Source organism: Bos mutus, chromosome 3 (assembly GCF_027580195.1).
Source record: "Bos mutus isolate GX-2022 chromosome 3, NWIPB_WYAK_1.1, whole genome shotgun sequence".
Lineage (NCBI taxonomy): Eukaryota > Metazoa > Chordata > Mammalia > Artiodactyla > Bovidae > Bos > Bos mutus.
Window position 1 is genome coordinate 82445466 of NC_091619.1, and position 21818 is coordinate 82467283.

General features: G+C 42.7%; 1 long non-coding RNA gene across 7 annotated transcripts; it reads right to left on the reverse strand.

Annotated features, from left to right (window-relative positions):
* Positions 1-13694: 13694 nt before the first annotated feature.
* On the reverse strand, positions 13695-21442 carry LOC138987240 (uncharacterized). 7 transcript variants are annotated; one of them, XR_011463706.1, is made up of 4 exons: positions 21347-21442; positions 16742-16824; positions 14993-15102; positions 13695-14883 (listed from the first exon to the last, which is right to left on the reverse strand). It is a non-coding gene; the product is annotated as an uncharacterized lncRNA (long non-coding RNA). The 7 variants fall into 7 exon arrangements; XR_011463705.1 differs by having other exon boundaries at positions 16701-16824; XR_011463700.1 differs by having other exon boundaries at positions 16742-16910; positions 21347-21435.
* Between the last annotated feature and the right edge of the window lie 376 nt (positions 21443-21818).

Below are 21818 nucleotides of genomic sequence, written 5' to 3' on the forward strand. Positions count from 1 at the left end.
GGCATTCAGCGCAAGCTCCGGTCGGGACACCGTTCGGAAGAAAGCCCCTGTGTTACTAGGCCCGGCTCTCTGGATGGTGTTTTTGGCGCAGTAGGAGTTCCCCCGCTTGAGGACCTCGCAGCCGGGACTAGGGAGATGTGACGATATAGTACCTTTGCCTGCGGTTGTGCGGGTTTCGCACGTTTTAATCAAGTCTGCACACCTGCTTTCTCGGTTTCTTTTTCTGTAGTCTCTCGTGAGTTATTAGGCTAGTTCAGGATGGTTAGTGAGAGATTTAACCTTTATTTGCACTGGTGTAGACCAAGAGCTAAAGATCCTCTTTGGTTCATTAAATCAAGAGAGTGCAAAATGTCACAGAGAACTCACAATGAAATAAAGCTTCTACTCCAGATTCAGAAAGAAAAAGGCATTGGCTCTACCCTGCAGATGGCTCAACATAAAACTGTTAGGTGGGCTCCCTCAAGAATAAAGCTGTCCCTTTAAAGCAAGAGATGCAGTGAAATTCTAACTTAATTGCAAGGGTCTAATTTGTCAATATCCTTAAAAAAAAAAAAAAAAAAAAGCCTGAGTTCCACAAAGTTTAATACAGCCCTCCACCTCCCATCCCCCGAAAAGAAGAGCTGAAAGACATTCCACATATATAGGGGAGAGGCGTTAAAACACAGTTATTGGATTATTAAGTCCTCCATCTCACTGATTCATCTTATATCATTAAACCAGACTCTTTAAGATCATGTAATCAGGTTATTTCAATGTCAATCTTTTATGTGTTTGTTTCAAGCAATAAACAAGCCATTGGTTCAGTGGTGGTGTGTGTATGGGGTAGGGTGTCCCTTTAAGTGGAAAGCTTCACAACTGGCCTATTATTATTTTTTTTTTTAATGTGTTTGCTTTGCATCAGTTAAGTAGCTTAACACATTTTTACTGAATAACTGAGTTACAGGAAAATGTGTGCTTAGCTCACTTGATAAAATTTATCCAATAAGAAGTCAAGAGGAATAGGAAGCAACCTGGCAGTTGTCTGATTTTCTTAACTGTCCTTGGTGAAGTTACCTAATTAATTAATAACAGGACCTTGCACAGTTAAATTAGAGGTTAGAGAAACTTCCTATTTTATTTTGGACCACATTTTTGGCTTTAGATTTAAACACTTTACAACTAGCTAACTAATGAAGCATTGCTGGGAGGTAAAGTACTGTGGCTGCCCTTGGTATTACGCAGGATTTGCTGTTCTGGTCTGACTCTGATAGATTCAAATATTGTCTAGCTCTGGAAAGTCTGTGGCATTTAATCCACTGAGCATTTCCACTTGGCATACCACTTTCACCTTAGAGACACACTTGATGAGATATAGTGGCTTAAGTAAAAAGAAAAAAAAATTTTTTTAAGTAATCAAAAAATTTCTAGGCTTAGTTTGGCTGGTGCTACGCTATGTGATATTGAGACGGTTATGTAACATGTGTAAAATAGGACATGGACTTATTGTGAGAATGGAGGTCTGTTTTATCAAGAGCTAAGAGCCTTTGAAATGCACAAGAGGTATCAACTTGTATTGCATTGCTCTGTAGATGCTGTGGCCTGAATAATTACTAATTTTAAGCAAACCAGGCCTTGTCAGTAGGTGGTAACAGTGAGTTTTGTGTATAATGTCTGTACTTCATTAACTTGGTCTAATGTGGTAGGTTAGCACCTGTTCCAAAGTAACCTTTTATATCTTCGTCTAGTCAACAACAACACAGTATAGGCTTTGGAATCCAACTTAGGTGTTAATGTTGGTCCTACTAATGTGTGGTGGTGGTGGTGGTTCAGTTGCTAAGTCATGTCTGACTCTGTGACCCCATGAACTGCAGCCCACCAAGCACCTCTGTCCATGGGATTTCTCAGGCAAGAATACTGAAGTGGGTTGCCATTTTCTCTTCTAGGGGATCTTCCTGACCCAGGGATTGAACCTGCGTTTCCTGAGTTGCAGGCAGTCTCCAGCAATGCAAGTGGATTCTTTACCACTGAGCCACCAAGTAAGTGCCTACTATGTGACTCCAGGCAAATTATTTAACCTTGGTAAGCTTTAGATCCCTCCTTTGAAAAATGGTACATATTCAGATACCATATGTAAATTACTACAATATATGTGATCAATAAAGGTAGCTATAATAATACTATTACTGTTTAATATTTATAGTGTTCTAGGTGAGCTTTCCGGTTTGCTCAGTGGTAAAGAGTCTGCCTGCCAATGCAGGAGATGCAGGAGACACAAGTTCGATCCCTGGGACAGGAAGATTTCCTGGAGGAGGAAATGGAAACCTACTCCAGTATTTTTGCCTGGGAAATCCCATGGACAGAGGAGCCTGATGGGCTACAGTTCATAGGGTTGCAAAGAGTCAAACATGACTGAGTGACTGAGCATGCACTGTGCACACACACATACACCCGTATTCTAGGTACACTGAATGTGTTCAGAGCTAAGGAAACAGAATAAGATATTATCCCTGCCTCCAAGAAGCTTTCAGTCCAATGGCAGAGACAAGACATAAAGGTAAATAACAATATAGTAAGTGCTATCTCGAACTTAGATATACATAAAGGGCAGCAGGAATACAGATGATTGATCTTCCTTGGGTGTACAGATAAAAAGAAAAAAAAAAGTGACATTAGTGTTAGGCTAAAAGTATGCATTTGTCAGGTGAACAATTGAGGGGCAGAGTACTCTTGTCTAGGAGAGCACGGTGATATCAGCGTATGCAATGGGCCAGAGAATCGGGTGGGGTTCGATTGTGGCTCATTGCACTAGCTAGTAACTAGAGATGTAGTTGGTAAAGCAGACTGAGGCAAGACGGTAGAGACCCTTATGAGTTTTGCTTGAGGGACTGGAGAGGCCTCAAAGGTATTTAAACAAAAGATAGTCAAGATAAGATGTGCAAGTTAGAAAGATCACGGTAGCAGTGGAGGCAAAGAGACCAGTTAGGACAAGGCGAGAGAAGATGAAGTCTTGAACTATAGCACAGAAGAAATGAATGAGCAAGAGAACAAAGGAGGGAAGAGGAGAGAGTAGGAGAGAGGTGTGGAAGCAAGGGAGAGACACGTCATTCACATTCATTTCAGGGACTTTGATCAATAGGGACAACATAAGAGTGCAGTGTTTCCACATTCTTCCCAAAGTCCAAATATCTACATGACGTTTAATATCTGTTAATGAAAGAAGCTCTTCTTACCTTCCTCACCCCACAAATTGCTACTTCTATATCCTTAAACCTACAATATTAAATAATTTAAAAATAATAACAGCAACCATACAGTAGCTCACATAGATTGACTGTTTACTCTCTATTAGCTCTTTCCACTCCCTGAATTTGTGTTCTAGTAACTTCAGCCCCATTGAAAAACAGCTGTACATTAAATAGGGTGGTTTTGAGTTGTCAACCCATTTGAGAGCCTCACGTTTCCACATAGGCTGGCTTTATGCCTCGAAAATAGTATGCTCTTCCAGGAATTTTGCTTTGTTGACCCAAATAAAAACCTAATCCTCTTGCAGGGCATTGATATGGAGACTAGAACATCAGAGTCTTACAGAATAGAAACATAATTCAGAATCACTATATTTTTCTAATAATAACTTTAAATGTCTGTACTAAATTGAATGTTGAACACAAAGGTATACTTCACATTTTCTTGATTTGCTTGGGTAAATCCTAGATCATCCAAAGAACTTTTTAGGGTAAGTAATGAACACTGGCATTTAGAGGTCTAACATGGCAATATAAAGGATAATACATAACACGGCAATATAAATACTAGAAGCAAATTTAAATCTAGAATTTGAAGAGGCTTCCAAATAAGCAAGTTGTGGCAGTCTACTGTCCCCACCTAAATCTGTTCTCTACTTTTGGATACATAGATGAACAATTAGAGTCTATATTTTCCAGCCTCCATTTCCGATAGGCATGACACATGATTAAGTTCTTCTCAATAGGATGGAAGCAGGATAGCTGAGTGCAAGTTCCATGTTACTTGCTTAAAAGAAATTTGTTGTAAATTTTTGGCCTCTCTAAGGGCTTCCATGAGGCCATGTCAGAGACCAGACTTCAATGACAAAGAGCAGGTCTGCACCCTCAGAGACAAGAGAGTGGCAAGATGGAAGGACCTTGGTCCCTAAGTGATCTCAGGGAGCAAAGTTGCTCCTGCAGCCTAGATCGAATTTAAACTTCTGGTTCTGAGGTCTCTGATATAGCAGCCTAGCATTTACTACAACTAATAATCAAGATTACAAAATAATCTCATGAGATCTTTGGATAATTTTCTCTATAAAGATGTTATGGTTTTCCCTCAACTTGGTACAGATTACATTTGCTTTTATTATCAGCCTCCTTTTCCAGACTCTCCTCTTGCCTCAATTCTGTGACCTGCTCATCCCATACACACTAAATAACTCATCTCTTTTCATCATTTTCTGAACATAGCATACATGTTCATTCCTCTCTTCCTTTGTCTGTGTGATTTTTTTCTGTCCAGAAATCCCTTAAAAAATGAGTTCCACTCATTTTTTCAAGAACCAAATACTACTTCCTAACTCCCCTGGCAGAATCCATCCGTCCCTCCAGCATGATCTCTAGTGTCTTATACTCATTTTTAGGACAGCTCTCTCTTCACATTGTATATAAATTTGTATGAAAGTGTTAGTCACTCAGTCATATCTGACTCTTTGCGCTCCAAGGACTGTAGCTCGCCAGATTCATCTAACCATGGAATTCTCCAGGCAACAGTATTGGAGTGGGTAGCCATTCCCTTCTCTGGGGAATCTTCCAGACCCAGGGATTGAACCCAGGTCTCCCAAATTGCAGGCAGATTGTTTACTGTCTGAGCCACCAGGGAAGACCCATCAGTTTGTATATCAATTATTTATTTGTCCATTTGTCTGCTAGACCATGAGCTCCTTGGAAGCGCGATGACTTCATTCCTTCCTGGATTCCTATAAGCAAAGTGCCATAGTAGATCCTCAATGAATGTTGGGCAAATTCACATGTGAATGAGTAGATGAACAAATGGTGGGCATTCCAACCTTTCAGTCTGATAAAACACAAGGTCAGGAGTATGGCTGTTGCAAGACATGGCATTATCACTGGATGGAAATTTTAAGTAATAAAATAGTAGGACGTTGAGTTTGCTTTTCACAGATCTTCCACACACATTCTCACCTTTACCTTTCCTTCTAGGCAGGTCAGCCATTGTCATTCTAACCACACAATTGAGGAAACTAAGGCTCAGGAAACTGTAGTGGTTACTCAAGGTCATTCATCGGTGAGTGGTTGAAAACAGTTCAATTCATTTAGCATTCCTCTCCAAAGCTCTAGCTATGATTTCTGACTTAGGAAAAAGTTCGGGCTTCAATTTTTTTTAAGTACTAGTGGGCTCTAATCGTAATCAAAGGCAAACACGTGGATCCATTGTTAAAAAAATAGAAAAGCTTTATTGAGATATAATTGATATACAAAGAACTGCACGTATTTAATGTATATAGTTGGATGAGCTTGGCCATATACCAACACCCATGATCGATCACCACAATCAAGGTAATAGATATATCCGACACCTCCCAGAGTTTCCTTGTGCCCCCCCACTTTTGTTTGTGGTATGAACATTTATCTTGAGGTCTAACCTCTTAAATCTTGAAAGGCACAGTACAGTGTTGTTAACTATATGCACTGTATTGTACAGATCTCTAGGACTTATTCATCTTGCATAGCTGAAACTTAACACCCACTGAATAACAACTCTTCGTTTCCTCCACCCTAGACCCATCCTTCTTATTCCCAGGTGGCTCAGTGGTACAGAGTCTCCCTGCCAAGGCAGGAGACACAAGTTCAATCCCTGGGTTGGGAAGATCCCCTGGAGGGGGAAAATGGCAACCCACTCCAGTATTCTTGCCTAGGAAATCCTATGGACAGAGGAGCCTGGCGGGCTACAGCCTATGGGGTTGCAAAAGAGTTGGACATGACTGAGCAGTTGGGCACACCTGCAATTGAGCAGCATAGATACACACCGTGATAAACTGCAGAAATTCCTCAATACCAAAGATGGTGTCGCACAATTGAGCTGCTGGGCTAACCAGAGAGAGGAAATCTGTGTCATAACTAGAGTGAAGGTAGCAAAGTACCCAATTCACAGAAGGAAAGGGGAAGGGGAACTCAGAAGTCTCCAGCCACCACGTTTTACAGATGATAAAACTGAAACTAGCCGAGTGAAGCTCATGGTCTTACAGCTGGTAAAGAATTAATCCCCAGTTCAGTGCCAGTTTCATTACATCATGCAAAGGATATTTTGCAGGAATGGGAAAGGAGTGAATAACTATCTCTGATATCAAAGTTGAAAAGAGGCCTGGGAAAGTGAAGAAATACTGCTTTTGAATCTGATAGGAGAAAGAAAACAGTTAATTATCTAAATCGAATGGACGACTATAAAATCCAGGCGGGTACCTAAAAGATTTACCTAAACGTGTTCAGACAGTTCAGTGATAATTTTCAGGAAAAATAAACGAGGGTGGGGTGAGAGCAGCTGTTTAGAACTGCAAATTCGTGTGAAGAGCTGTGAATGGATCTGGTTTTCTAGTCTCTGCTCACTGTGGCCTTAGACAGTTCAACCTCTCCCTCTGGCTTTCTTCTCTGAAAAATGTTTAAGTATCATCAGCCCTGCTTACATATTGAAGTTTTGTGAGGATTCAATGAAATCATGAGTGTGAAACTGTACAAAAATTTAGGTTTCTGTTCTGTGAAGGCCTGTACCACCAACAGTTGTTTATCATACAGCACAGAATAAAGAACATGGATATGTAGTTGGTTGTATTTATCCTGACTCTATTCAGAAATGTTTTTGAGTAGGGATGTGTATGTGTGTATCTCTCTTTATCTCTGTCTGTATAACTATATGTAGACACACACACATATAGTCATATATATATATCTCCAAAGTGAGTGAAAGTCATTCAGTCATGTCTGACTCTTTGTGACCCCATGGACTGTAGCCCACCAGGCTCTTCTGTCCATGGAATTCTTCCACGCAAGAATACTGGAGTGGGTTGTCATTTCCTTCTCCAGAGGATCTTCCCCACTCAGGGGTCGAACCCAGGTATCCTGCATTGTAGGCAGTTTCTTTACCATCTAAGTCTCCAGGAAGCCCATATATATATATGGGAAGAGAGAGAGAGAGAGAAAGAAACTATTAACATAAAAAAAAAAAAAAACTATTAACATAGAAATAAGGTAAAGTCAAGGCCGAAGTTAGTATCCAGGATACATACAGTGAGACTCTACGTACTTATCTAGGGTTGAGTTGCAATTTCGACTTTGAGTTTCCTTATCGTCAATTTAAAAAAGAAAAGGTAAAAATGTGTGAAATATGTAATATTCATATCATTATAAAATGCAAATTCAAGAAAAGTTATTCAAAAGCAACACAGACATTCTGAGGTCTGCAAGATTTTAACACATAAGCTCTTACCACCAGCATCACCACCACTGTAATACATGTACACAAACCAGTATTGTAAAGAGGACAAGCTTCTCTATGAGACACAGAATCATAGACTCAATCCCTGGGTGAGACTCCAGACAGCATAAGGACAGAGGGAGCGTGCTTCTTCTAAAACTCCTCAATTATAGCTAGAGTACCCTGGGCTGGTGGAACTAGTGCTCTGGATACTGCTAAATTAGGATGTACCTGGTCTGACATCAGTGTCTATAGGTCCAGAACATCAGCAACAAAGGAGAAACCAATTGAGGTTGGCCCCTTTAGCCTGGGGTTTTTCTTTTCTTCTTCTTCTTTTTTAAACTCACTGTTTGTAGGATCTTAGTACCCAGACCAGGAATCAAACCCACATCCCCTGCAGTGGACCAGCAGGGAAGTCCTGACCTTAGGGTTTTTTACACTCACTCTTGAGATAACATCCCGTTCCCCACAAGATAGTATGGATAGGAAGGAAATAGGAACTGGACAACCCAGTTGGCATGGATACTGAGTTCACACTTTCCCATCCATCCTCTATCCCTTCAGAGCTCTCCAGCCTCCCTTGACCTTTCTTTCTCTTTTATAAAGTGACTTAAAATGTGTACACCTGTGGTGGATTTATGTTGATGTATGGCAAAACTAATATAATAGTGTAAAGTGAAAAAAAAAAAAAAAAACTGGGATCAGCTGGAGTTCCTCCAGCAAAGAAATGTATAGAGTTGGGGTTGTTGTTATTGTGTTGGATATACTAGCAGTAATAAGTAGTGACTTGCTTCAAAGTGCAGTTAATAGGCTAAGAATCAGGATTATGAGTTAACCATAAACATCACAGAAAAAAAAAAAAATGCCTGTGTGTCAAGGAAAGGGAGACAGGGTACAATCTGACACTGTACTGGTAGGCCCGTTAGGAAAATGGCAATCTTTTTAAAAAATTAATTGTGGTAAAATACATAACATTTACCGTTTTATCCGTTTTATAATGTACAGTTCAGTACATTAAGTATATTCACACTGTTGTGCAACCCTTATCATTATCCATCTCTAGGATTTTTTCATCATTCCAAACTGAAACTCTGTATCCATTGAATAGTAACTCCCTGTTCCCTTCTGCCCACAGTCCCTAACAAGCACTGTTTTACTTTCTGCCTCTATGAACTTGACTACATTAGGAGTCTTATCTAAGAATAATGATTCAGTTTTCACACTTTTGTGAGTGGCTTCTCTCACTTAGCATTATGTCTTCAAAATTCATGCATGGTCCTGCATGTATAAGATTTTCCTTCCTGTTTCAGGCTGAATACTATTCCACTATAAGTATGTACCATATTTTGTTTATCTATTCATCCATGGATGGAAACTTGGATTGTTTCCACCTTTTGGTTTTTGTGAATAATGCTGCTAAAAACATGGTGTATAAATTTCTGTTTGAGTCCCTGCTTTCCATGCTTTTGGGTATATACTTAGAATTGTTGAATCATGTAGTAATTCTATTTTTAATTTTTTGAGGAGGAAATGGGAATTTTAGTTTGTCTTTGGGGGAAAATTGAACAAATTATTTAATGATAGTTCATTTACAGAGTTGCTTTCATGAGCATCACGAATCTTGGATTCTATTCTCACTTCTCCTATTAGCTATGTAATCTTTAAAGTCTCTTGAATTTTCAGGACCACTCTCAGTTCGCCCATTTGAAAAAGATGTTTTTAAATTAGTTGATATCTAAGGTCCTTTGAAATTCTAAAAGTCTCTAATTCTGCATATTCTGTTTGATATATGAGTTCATCCATTCCATTCTTCATTTATTTTGGAAATGCTTTTTGAATGTCAGAGCAGTTTTTTGTTGTTTTTTTTTTCTCTCTCTCTCTCTCTCTCTTAAAGATAAACAGGACTTATCCAAGGGGAATGGGAATGGGGAGAAGGAAGGCTGGGGTAATAGTTGAAAAAAGAAATAAAACGGACTGTGAACTAGTGGAAAGGCAGGTACCAAGAGAAGGCTGAAGGGGTAAATATGGGTCAGAACACTCTAGGCTGAGTGACCAACTTTTAAGATTTTGCACTTTATCCTAACATTAATGGGGAGCTATTGAAGAGCTTAAGGTAGTAACAAGATTAGTCTTTGTTTTAAAAAATCACACTAACCAACAACAATGTGGAGAATGGACTGTAGGTGTTCAAAACAAGTTGCCTATTCTTTCTCTGCTTTGCTGTGTTTTTCTTTAACGGTGGGGAAAGGAGTCAAGATGTCCCAGAACCTAACTTGGAACAAAAGACATCTAGATCAAACTTATTTCATCTTGGTAAACAATACTGTACTGAACTTCTCCTTACACTGAAAAGTATTTGTCCACCATTTCCCCTGAACCATGAAAACTACTCATCATGTAGTGTCTTCAGGTCATTAGCTTGCCAATTAATATGATAGGACTATGACATTAAAGAAATTTTTAAAGATGTTCTGATCAGAATTATTATCCTTTTATCTACAATGTTAAAAAAATTAAATATCACCATATTAATATCACTCATATTTCATGAGAAAACTTTAGAAAACTCATATATAATTAAGTGGAGTTTTTCCTTAATTGGGATGCAAATAGTCTACTTCTGGCTTTATATAATATTCTTTATATAAATAATGTAGTATTGTAAAATCATAAAAATACACAGTGATGCTGTTTTCCTTTTTTTATATACCTCATTTTCTTCACTCTGAAAGTTATGTGTTATGCTGCATCAGCAGATTGTATATCTATGAAGACAACAAATGATCCCTGAAGGCCATTATTTTTAATGGGTGAAGAAAAGGAGTTCTTAGATCTTAGTTCTATTTTAGATCACACAAATGCAAAACAAATTGTTTGGAAAAATACTCTGAGTTTTAATACGCAAGAATAATGCCTTGGTTTACTGCAGGTATTAAGATTCATTCAATCACTCATGCCTTGTTTAGTAAAGTAATGCCAGAAAGAATGGCATTTGCCTTCAATAAATTTTGGCAGTTTGGCATAAGTTTTACTTTGTGTTAAAGAAAACCAAAATGAGAGCAAGGAGAACCAATTATAAAGAGTGCTTTAGTCTGGCGAGGATGCTTGAAATGGCCAGCTTGTAGCAAGCAGGGCCAGGCCAAGAGCCGGGAAATTAAAGTTTGTATGGTACATGGTATGCTTTTGGTATATTGAAAAAAGAAGTGCTTCAAGAAAGAAGCCAAAGAATGGTAAGTGTTTCTGGTTTTAACATTTTTCCTATTAGTTTGCTAGCCCGCCCAAGAGCTATAAAGTTAACAATAAATCAAATATATTTTAATTTGTCACGAGATAACAGATAGAAACAAAATTTTCCCAATTGATTTTCTGCCAAAGTATTTCTACTAAGCCTATCCACTCCCTAAATTTACACTTACTGTCAAAAATTAAGAACTATCAAATAAATTCAAGCCTGGGAAACATTTACTGGATGCTGCGGTAGCCTGGCACTCCGTTACGTTCTACGGACTCAGGACAAGTAAGTGATGATCTGGTCTTCAAAGAGGCAAGTGACTCTTGGGAAGGCTGGGTTACTTTATTTGCCAGAAGGCCAGAGCAGAATACCTTCTTCAGGTCATTCAAAACATATGACACATGACATTGTACCAAATAGCAAGGCACATCCTACCTCACTGCTCTCCTTCCAAACCTGATCCTTATGTTAGTAGGACTAACTTTTCAAAGTCTCTATTTGAATATCAGATTGCAGTAAACCGTACATTCTTATGTAGAACCATAGTATTTGAGTAAGTCCTGAAAACATAATATGCATGACACTTGCTTCAAAGTGTATTAAAACATAACAATTCGTGTTCAGTTTAGTTTCTCAAAGTCCAAGTTTGAGAATACAGTTGAATTTTATATTACAGATAGTTGAAAGACTCATTGCAAGGTCAGTATCAGTACTTGTTAAAATACTACTTGACTTTGGTGGGAGGGTGTAGTGTGACCAGGAAAAGAGTTTTTCTCAGTGGATAACAGTGACACAGACACCTGTTTATTCCCCAGCTAAGTGTTAATTGGAAAGGCTTATAAAAACTCATTCTCCTCATTTTTCTTTTGTAAATTTGAATGTGAATAATGACTCAAATACATAATTTTACAAGTGTCTGTATTGCTGTGATATTGTTACTTGATCATTCCAGTTGTCTCAATTTGCTCATGTCCTTTGCTTTAACTTTTCTAAAAAAAATGTATTATATAGCATTACTTACTAAGTGTCTTAATGAATATGCTAGGTGCAATAGTAATAGATTTCCATGAACTATAGATAAAATAGTTAGAATTAACTTTGACATCAAAAACAAAAACAGACAACTAAAAAAAACTTAATGTTCTCACAGTTCATGATATGAAAGTTTAACATAACAATCTAAATTGAAAGTTTAAAAGCACTTCACTGATAGAGCAATCCCACAGTCCCATTATGAGAAAATCTGAAGTTTTTCACTATCAGAAATAGTTACTTTGAAAATAAAAACATGATCAATTAAGAAAACACCATAATTAATGCAAATAATGTTCAGATATTTATTATTTTCATCAAAGGAGATGCCTGTTGACTTTAATTCTAAAACAGCAACACATTAAGAATTTTACTAATTTTTCCTATAACATATAAGAGAGCTTGATTTGTGATTTTTCCCCTTAAAAAAAAAACAAAAACAACTTTGATACCACAAAAGTTTTAAAACTAACTTTCCTGCCTGAATAGGGTCTCTGTAAATGGTGAATCAAGGTTGTACAGAAGAGTATTAATCACAAAAAGTATTAATTAAGATAAACTTTAGGGATGCATTTCCCAAGTTTACAGCCCTGCCTAATGGCTAACAAAGACTTATTTGTTAGTTTTCATACATCCATGTCCATGTGTGAACCAATACATTTTGGTCTATCACTTTTATAGTTATAAATCAGACTCATGCCCAACTCAGAGGCCCTGCAGTCCGGGTCTTTAAGAAAAAAGGACAGTGGAGGTGTTGCTGTCTGGGAGAGTGTGGGCTTCCTCTGGGTTGCTAGGCCGCCTTTCTGTGGACCTAGATGTATAACCTACTTTCATTTGTCTCTAACGACTGAATTAAAACACTCATTTATCTCCAAGTCATTATAATGTAGAAACTGTGCACTGTCTACACATCATGGGCTGTGAAACAGCAGCCGGAACACATGACAGACTCAGTATGTTTGAAATGTTGGAGCAAATGGGGTGGTTGGTTTTGAATTCATTTGCACTCATTTTTACTACTTGAGACACGCTCATTAAAAAGCTGTATTTCAACTATGTTATATGCTCCCATTTAACTGAACTGGATTTTCTCAGCACTGCTGCCTCTGACTTTTTAATTTGCTTTGAACAGGAGTATTCTTCCAAGTCGTGGACAATTCAGGCAGACTTTATCAGGTAAAGCCAAGTCTTCTGCTTTGCCTCTGCCTTCCACCCTGCTCCCGGGACCTACAAGTTGGGATTGCAGCTAAAGATGGGAACTGCATATCCCAAACCGGAGGGCTGAATCACGCTCACTTTCTTCAGGGCAGCTGCTCACAGGCATTCTGCTCTGCACTTAAACCCTTTAAAGCTGCAAACAAACTGGGAAAGTTACATCACCGTAAACAAAAGCACGGTTGCTTAAGTTATTATTATGCAACATTGTGTCATTACATATAGACACCGCAATTATTTTCCCAATCTGGCAAATACGACCTGCTTTGCTGCTTCGGGGAGAAGTAAAAATCCGGGATAAATAGGTCCATGCCACCTTCAGGAATGGAAAAGGTTTCCCACCCTCTGGAGAGATACTCAGGTTTTATCCTGCAAACAAAGTGGGACGCCAAACCGTCTCTCCAGTCTTTCGAACCCCACATTTTAAATGTAAATGATTGGTCTGGGGTGATCCATATGCTCGGAAGAGCAATACAGTCACGAGCACGTGAATTCTGGATGTGCTTTTCAAAAACTCGCAGGCATCAATACACATCTGGTAACTAGTTTATTAATTAGCCTTCCCACCCGCCTTCCCCCTCTGCAAAAGTCTGGGTGACCACTGGGCTGTGTCTGCAGCCCAGGTGAGCTCTACAGATCCGGTCGGAGATTGCCCCCACCCCCACCCTGCCGCTGTGCAACCATTGCAAGGCTGGGTGTCTAAGCAGAAGACAAATCAAACATGTTCCGGACACGTTTTATTAAAAATTTGAAACCAGATAAAAAGGATCAGTTTGTCAAAAGAAAAAACAAAAAAGGTAACTACTTGTCGTTAGAAAAGAGTGAGAGTGAGGACAAATGACCCGCGCAAGTGCATATGACCATTTTTCTCCTTAGGCTGTCTCAGAGCAGAGAATGAGGGCGAGGGAGGGAGGGATGGAAGGAAGAAAGAGGATTTCGAGCATCATTTCCCAGTCTGCAAAGGTCTGGCCTCCCCTATGCTCAAGAAGCGGTGGTAGCCATTTTCATTTTTCCCCCCTAAACGTAAAAGGAAAATAAAACAGAAAAGGTATATCTCCTTTCCTGCACTAACGGCTCTGCTCATCTTTCTAAAGGAATTTTTAAAAAAATGAATTTTAACAATCTCAGGTACAAAACCTAATCCGCATGCATCCAGTGAGGCTTCAACTCGATTCGATTTGGCGACCCGCACTGAAGGAGACGTGATCTTGAAAAATCAATCTGTGCTCGCGCCCCAAGCCGTCGCTGCCGCCGCCGCCGCGGCCGCCGCAGTGGCCACAAAATTAGCGGCTCCGAGGACGTTTTTGCCGCAGTGCACGTCCGCCGTAACCGCCGAGCACTCGGGTGAATAATGCCAGTACAGTGTGCAGACGATCGGGCTGATTGATCACGCAAAATAATTCAAGACTTCAGTCCGGCTCTCGGTCCTGCCACTTTAAATCACAAACGCGCGTCTACACCGTTCTATAGGGGCCCACACATGCATGGTACACGTGTGTGCGTGTGTGTGCGCGCGCCTCTCTGCGCGCGCGGAGGGCCAAGTGAAATGATTCCAGATTGCATCACATATAGGAACCGGGGGAAAAAAGAGCCAAAGAGCCCCTCACCCCAACCACTACCCCCACCTTTTGCAGCGTGGACAAGTGGCTTGTAAGGGAGCTTGGAGCAAAATAAAGTCTGAACAAAACTAGACTGTGAGACTAGCACGTCGCAGAGTGAAAGTGAGTGACGTTAACGCAGACTCGGTAAAGACTCACTTGCAGACAAAACTAACATGCCCCCACCCTTTTATTTTTTTAATAAGGGAAAGAAAATCATAAATTGAGTTCAGATCTTAAATGCTGCTTTCAAAATGCACGCACATGTTGAAGACTCTGCGACTGTAATTTCTTGGGTAAACATCTGGTGAAGACATTCCAGGAACACATCTGAAAGGAAGAAAGGCGTAAGACAGCCCCTTCTTTATATATCGTGGGTCAAAAAGAGTTGTTAAAACATTTTTTTTTTTTTTTTTAAGTATGCTGTCAGTGAAAATACCTTTATGAACTCTCAGGATGAATTCGGGTTGGGAGAAGGATTGAACTGAGAGTGGAGTCCTAGTCTGTGAACTTGAGCAGGTCTCTTTTGCTATGGCCCTCTTTTCTCATCTGTAAAATCACAGAGGGTAAATTATATGCTTTCTAAGATCTTTTTATTCTGCACTAACATGATTTTAGCTAGGAGGGAATAATGATGGGGTGCGGGGAAGAAGTTTTAATGTAGAGAGAAAAAGAGGTCACATTCTTCAGGTGGCATCTGTTTAAACTGGTGGTGATGGAAGTGATGAGTCCAGTGTGCCTGAGTTCTTAACAATAAAGATTGTGTCTATATTTAGAGCTGCTATTGTCCCAGTTCTGAAGTATAGATAGTATATAATGAATGCTCTTTGAGAATGACATTGTAGTCTTGTAATTATATTTTTGGGGGTAGAGACTATTTTGAAGGATCAGCCAATATAATTTTGGGATTGGAACAATTTTCAACATTCTTGTTTATAATCTGTTTGTAAAATGCATTAAATTACTTCGATAATTCAGAGAAAATAAGTTTTTAGTAGGTCTAAGAGTTCTTCTGCGCCATATTGGCTGTCAAGATTGACTGAATTAAGGAGATTAATTACTCGTCTATTTTTTCGGAAAACAACGCCAAGCAGGGTCATAGGCAGAGACCACTCTTTGACATTCCTCTTGTCTGTGTCATGAGTGGTCAGGAGTGTGGGTGCTAGGGCCAGACCACTAACTAATTTTCACATGCACCAGCTGAGTAATCATAGCCAAATTGCTTAGTTTAGTTGCGCCTCAGTTTCCCACATTATAAAATGGGGATTATAATAGCAACTAATTCATAGGGCTGTTGTCAGGATAAATGAGTTATCATATTAAAGTGCTGGGAACAGAGCATGGCACATGTAACCAACAGCTCAATAAATGTTAGAGGTTATTATTACTCCAGTGTAAATACAGGGAAAGCAGGGCAGATATAATAGAGGGATCTTTGAACTGCTTCTGAATTTCAACTAAGGGCTCTAAGCACTTTATCAGGCTTTTATGATGTCAGCTTAAAGCAGGGAGCACAGCAGTCTTTATTAAGAATAAACCAAAACATTCTCTACCAAACTCCATTCCCATACATTCAATAGTGGTAAAGTTGGAAAATCCTCCACTTGAGCAGGTCAATGCAAATATGTAATATCGGGTCTGTATGTTGAGTGCATCCTTATTAATGAGTGTCCTGACTGTCCAGGTGGTAGGAAGCCAATATTTTCTTTGGGTAGAGGTTTGCAAGGAATCAGTTCCTGCCTGTTCTGTTGTGATACTTTCTTTCCTACACAATTTGTTACCTCAGGCCTAGTCTCTGTCATTGAATTATGGGGTCAAAACAATTGCAAATCTCTGGCCTGCTCCCTTCGTGTCATTATTAGTTTAAAGGGGAAAAGCAACATTCTGACTTTTTCCTCCTCTCTTAATGACCCCCTAGAGTGCAGACTTGAACCAGGCTTTAGGAAGGGTCACAGGCAAGGAATGCTTAAGGGAGCAATCCCGATAGTGTTTGCATTTTGGGATTGGAGGCGAGCTGTAGTTAAGCTTTATAGAGGAAGTGGAGATTAGGTGTTTCCAGAACAAGGTGGAAACTGGCAGGCGTCGGTCACTGCATGTTGGAAAGTAAGGTCCCACTTCTTTCTTCCCGTGGCATCCGAAGCCCCTACCAGGAGCCGGGAAGAGACCGCCCCATCCAGGGCTGGCAGACCTGCGGCGCCGAGGGTGAAGTCCAACTCCAAGTTGAGAGGGCTGCATGCGCCGGGTTCAGTTCGTTAGCCAGACGACGTCTTGCTGAAAGCGCAGGAAGAAAAGTTGTGTTCCGAGCGCTACTTAGTGCGTGCTCGACTCCACTTTGTCAATCTGATTAACACAATCTCCTAAATAAATAAATCAATAGAAGAGGGTGTGCTGCCTTTCATAACACCTGTTTGCCTTCCTCCTTTTCGCCCGTGGGGACTCCCACTCTCTCCATCATGGACACACTCCCTCTAAAGAGGCGCTGTAAGGTGCCGAAAGGAAACCCAAGGTCCCTGTATATATATAAAGTATATAGGGACTTATGCTTTAAAATTTTTCCGGAGGCAAAGGGGGGAACCTTGGCGAATTTCATTCCTCCGCGCCTCCGCAGCAACTTGGCAACACAAGCCGCCGGCGCCTGGCCTCGCATAGTTTTCCGAGACCTCCACGGAGTCCCCGCGAGGACCTCACTGCTCACGGTCCCCAGTGGCCCGCGGACTTCCCCTGTTGCAGAGGTATTGGGGGAATTTGAGAATAAATCCCTTCAGCTCTACCCTCCGTCCTCACCGACCGGAAAGACAGGTCGAGGATCCCCCGCTCCAGGTCCTGGAAGGGGGCGGGGGCGAGGGCGGGCGGAGGGACGGAGCGGGAGTCGCAGGAGCTGAACAACAAGGTCACGACCGCCAGGCTGCTGACCGAGGCGCGCAGCGGCCGGCGCCGCCCTCTGGCCTCGGGGCTGACCCCGCGCCGCTCGGGTCTCGGTCACCGGCCTGGCAGGTCCCTAGGAATAGGAGGGGGGCGACGCCGCAGAACCAACCCTTACTTTTGAGTGGAAGCTGAAACCCGCGGGGCTCCCTGGCGAGCGGTCTTGGAAGGAAGATCAGACGCCCAGCACAGCTGAACTTTTGAAGGGGCTCTGCTCTGCCACCCTCTTTCCTAGTGGCGACTTGTGAGAGACTTTTATCCCCTCCCCTCCGCGTCTCCATGCCTGGGGAACTTGGCCCAGACGGCCTAGTTCTCCATATTAATTGGTGATTCCACCAGCTCAGCACCGCTTCTCTCAGACAAATACCTTCTAGGGTATCTTGGAGAGAAGGAAACACGCTCAATGTTCCCCCTACCTCTTTTCGAGGGAGTATTATGTGAGTTTAAAATCTTCTAGGCGTTAAGAACCAAACCAAACAACAAAACCAAAAACAAAATACGCTGCCTTCACGTGAGTGGATGTGAAGTGAATCCAAGCCTTCCTAGGATTCTGAGCCAGCCTTTGCTCAGATAGTAAAGTCCCCAAATCCTTCAGGAAAACAGAGCCTCTTTCACGCACTTATGGAGGGGGATTTCATAAGGCTGCAATATATTACCATGTTTAAAACATTTCGCAGAAGCTAGGTTTCCTAAAAGCGACTTGCCAGCGATGCATGGAAAAGCAAATCCGCTTACCGAGCGGGGCCGCTGAAGAGGAAACGGGGAGGCAGGACCCTGACTCAATTAAAAACCGCAGTTTCCAACTTTTGAACCACAGCACCGATATTGTGGGGCTGGCGGGACTACCCCTGGAGCTGACAGGTTGCAGACCTCTGGGGCTCTTTTTCACTGCTTGCTGGAAGTCCCTGGCTGCTTGGAGGTAACCCTTCTTAACACTCAGAGTTAAGCACCCCTCCCCACCCCCACCCCCCACCCCTGCGCCCTTTAGTGTTTTGTGGACTTGTGTTTGAACTCTGCATCAAGCCTTACTCCTTATCCACTTGGGGTGGATAAACTTGTTCTTCAACTGGCAGTGTGTGCACCCAGGGTGGGAATGTGGGTGCCAGTTCAGGCAAAGATGTGTGTTTGTGCCAGAATGTTGTCTGACCCCCTGCCCCACTGGTAAGGAATGGGCTCTAATGTAGCCCTTATCTCCAGAAATTCTCCCTGGAGTTTTCTTTCTGAGAGAAAACACCACCTAAATTATTTAACAATCAAGGTTTGTGCATTTTGTATAATCAACTCAAGAGAAAAGTTGCAGTTTGCTAGATGTGTGATTTCTCTGGTCAAGGGTGCTTGCAAAGGTCTTAGACCCCACAACTCTGAGGGTGAAATCACCAAGAGTATTTTGCCCAGAAAGTATAGCCTTCCAGCTTCATGAGAATAAGGTCTGCTTTCCGTAAACCTCAAATTATTCAAACAATAGCAAAACCAAATCTCAATTACCTGCCCCCTTCACAAACACAAATGCACCCCCAAGTATTTCTGTTTCTCTTGTGGTGACCAGGCTATTTGTAGCATCTTAAACTATCTCTTTGGCAATTCCAACTTTTACAAAGTTTCTTGCTCTTTACCAGATAAGTTGTACTTAACCTGTGAGCCCTGACCATGCTTTCAACTCCTTTTAAAGGTTACATTTTAGTCCTAAGGGATAAAAATGTTGCTTTCACCCTGTATACAGGAGAATGTTGGACTGCAAAGTGGGCACGTCTGTAAGAAACTCCATCTCTTTGTCCATCACATGGATAGTTTCAACGTGCCAGTTCTTGTCTGCTAAGATGCCAGGGCAAGGTACTCCAGTCATCTGTACTCTGGCTCACCAGGTCCGGGCTCTTGCACTGCGGATGCTGCGCACACCTGACGATTTTACAGCAGTGAAATCTGCTCAGGTCACCCGAGAGCAAGAGGACCCCTTTTTCTGTTGGAGCAACTTCATTAAGTAAGTGCTAGACCTTCAAAAAAAAGAACACGTTTTGCTTAAGCTTGTTCTTTCTTAGGAAGCGCTTAGAGACCGGGCCCACCAATATTGCGGGTAAAGTCAAGGCTACCAGAAATGTGCACTGTATTAGAATGCTGACTTGGGACTCGCTGAAGATCAGACTGTTATAATCAATCTCGTCTCTTTTTGTTCCCATTGCTTTATTTTTCCTTAGGTCTCTTTCCTTCTTAGTGTTCCCTACCTCCTAAAGTTATGAGTTAATAAAAACGCTGCCCCCCCCTTTTTTTTTAATACATAAAGTTGACACTAAATTTGAAGAGTTAGTGTTGCAGCTAAACTCTCCTGGAGCCTAGCGATCGGTTCGCCTCATCTCTGTAATGCCAGCACTACTGTTCTTGAAATTTACTAAAATAATTCTTTCAAGGCCTTTGAGAAAATGTAATAAATGCTAATTGGAAAAAGAAAAAACCGAATCCTCACTTATTTTACTTTCTCAGATCAAGGAAAAGGACTCCAAGCAAAATAATAAACTTTATGTGTTTTCAAGCGACTCTATTTTCAGTAGCTCTTTTTCTTCCTTAACTAACTCACGAGCTTTGTTCGATTCCATGTCTACGTATCCCCAAGTGCTCCCACTAACCCACCCATCAATTCACACCCCGAGAGACCACAGGAGTGGACACCGTCTTAAGGGGACCCTCCCTGTATTTGCTACCTGGCTAAAGCGCTCAATTTCAGAAGATACGAGAAAATGTCTTCTTCAGAAACTACCAATGAAGGAAATCATTTACCTAATTAATTCAAGAGCCTCTATAGGAAGGACTTTGGGCCTGGAGATCCTCATACTAGTGAAAATCCCTTTAGTCCTTCCCCCTCTGCCCCGTGAGGGACCGCGTCAGCTGTCTGTTCAAGAGCGACCCTGGCCAGCGTCTGCCCCTCCCAATGTGCCCCCAGATGGCACAGCCGAGGCGCACAGACGCCGCCCGCCCGGACCACTATCCGATTCGCCACTATGCGACCCTGGCCACCCTCTACGCACCTCCCCACCCCCAGCGTGGGCCCCCTCCTCTCGTTTTCTCCTCCTTCTCACCCTCCCCAGTGATTTTTATGGGGGTAGGAAGTAAAATGGGAACGTTTCCTCCATCGCGATGCCCACTTCCTCAGCCGTCTCCCACCCGGGTGGATTGGAATTAAAATCCGGGAATTCAACTTTGCTGCGAAACCTCTGGTTCTTAAGGAGGGGCCGGAGGGAAGGAAGACCCCGCAGGGAACACGCGGCCCAAAAAGGCTCCCACCCCGCCCCACTGCCATCCCGCGGGGAGGATGAAAGCAAGGTCCCGGGAGGGGCCGCTGGCTCCCAGAGGGGGCGAGGGCTTGGAGCGGAGGAGGCTGGGGCCAGGTGCCGAGTGCCGGGCCCGGGCTTCAGGGTTCCCGGGTACCCAGACCCTCTTCCCAGGCAGCGCGCTCCCGGCCCTGCAGGTGCACCCTCCGCCCCCTTTTAGGCCCCCTCCGTGGAAACCGCCTTCCGGCCCAAGTTCGGTCCCTGGAGGCTTTGAACGTGGCCTTTCAGAAGTTTTTAAAGCTGCCCCGCCCCGCCCAGCATTCACGGGTCACACTCTTCCCCCGATCCCTCCACCCCCGCTACAGCTGCAGCACCGGGGGTGAGGGAGGGGGGGAAGGGGGAGGGCCGGCGCAGGCTCTGGGGTCGAAGCACCACCTCGGAGCGCCAGGCTCGGCCTAGAGAGCTTGGAGATCCGCTCCCTAGCCAGACCTCGGAGGAAGCGCAGACAGCTCCCGCACCGTACCGGCCGGAGGGGGGAGGGGACGGGAGGGGAGGGGCGAGGCGACGGAGAGGAAGAGACCGGGCTGGGGCGGAGGGCATGTCCACATTACCAGGGTTCCTGTGCCGGGCGCCAGCCAAGGGACTATTTAAAGTGGCCTTGAGGGGAGGCCGCTGGTGACCGGTGTCCTCGCCCTCCAAGTTCCCCGAGCGAATCAGGGCGCCACCTACAGGCGAGTTCCAGAGTGCAGAAGGGAGAAGGGGAGAAACTGCCGGTCAAGAAAAGCGACCCAGGGGAAGAAGTAGGGCCCCGTTTTGTCCAGGGGGCCGTCTCTCTGCTCCTGAGTCTGAGTTCTGAGCTCCAGAATTATGGAACTGTTAGAAGAAGAGGGAGTCCCGAGGGCACTGAGAATGAACTTTTGGGGAGTGGGGAAATGGGGTAGTAAATACAGGAATCCGGGAATTCGTGGATCAAAGAAATTCCTCCTCCAGGCTAGTCCGAGGCAGTGCAGCTTGTTTCACTAAGAGTGGCCCTGTGACCTTGGACAGGTTACTTGCTCTTTCTGAGTCTTGATTTCGTCAACC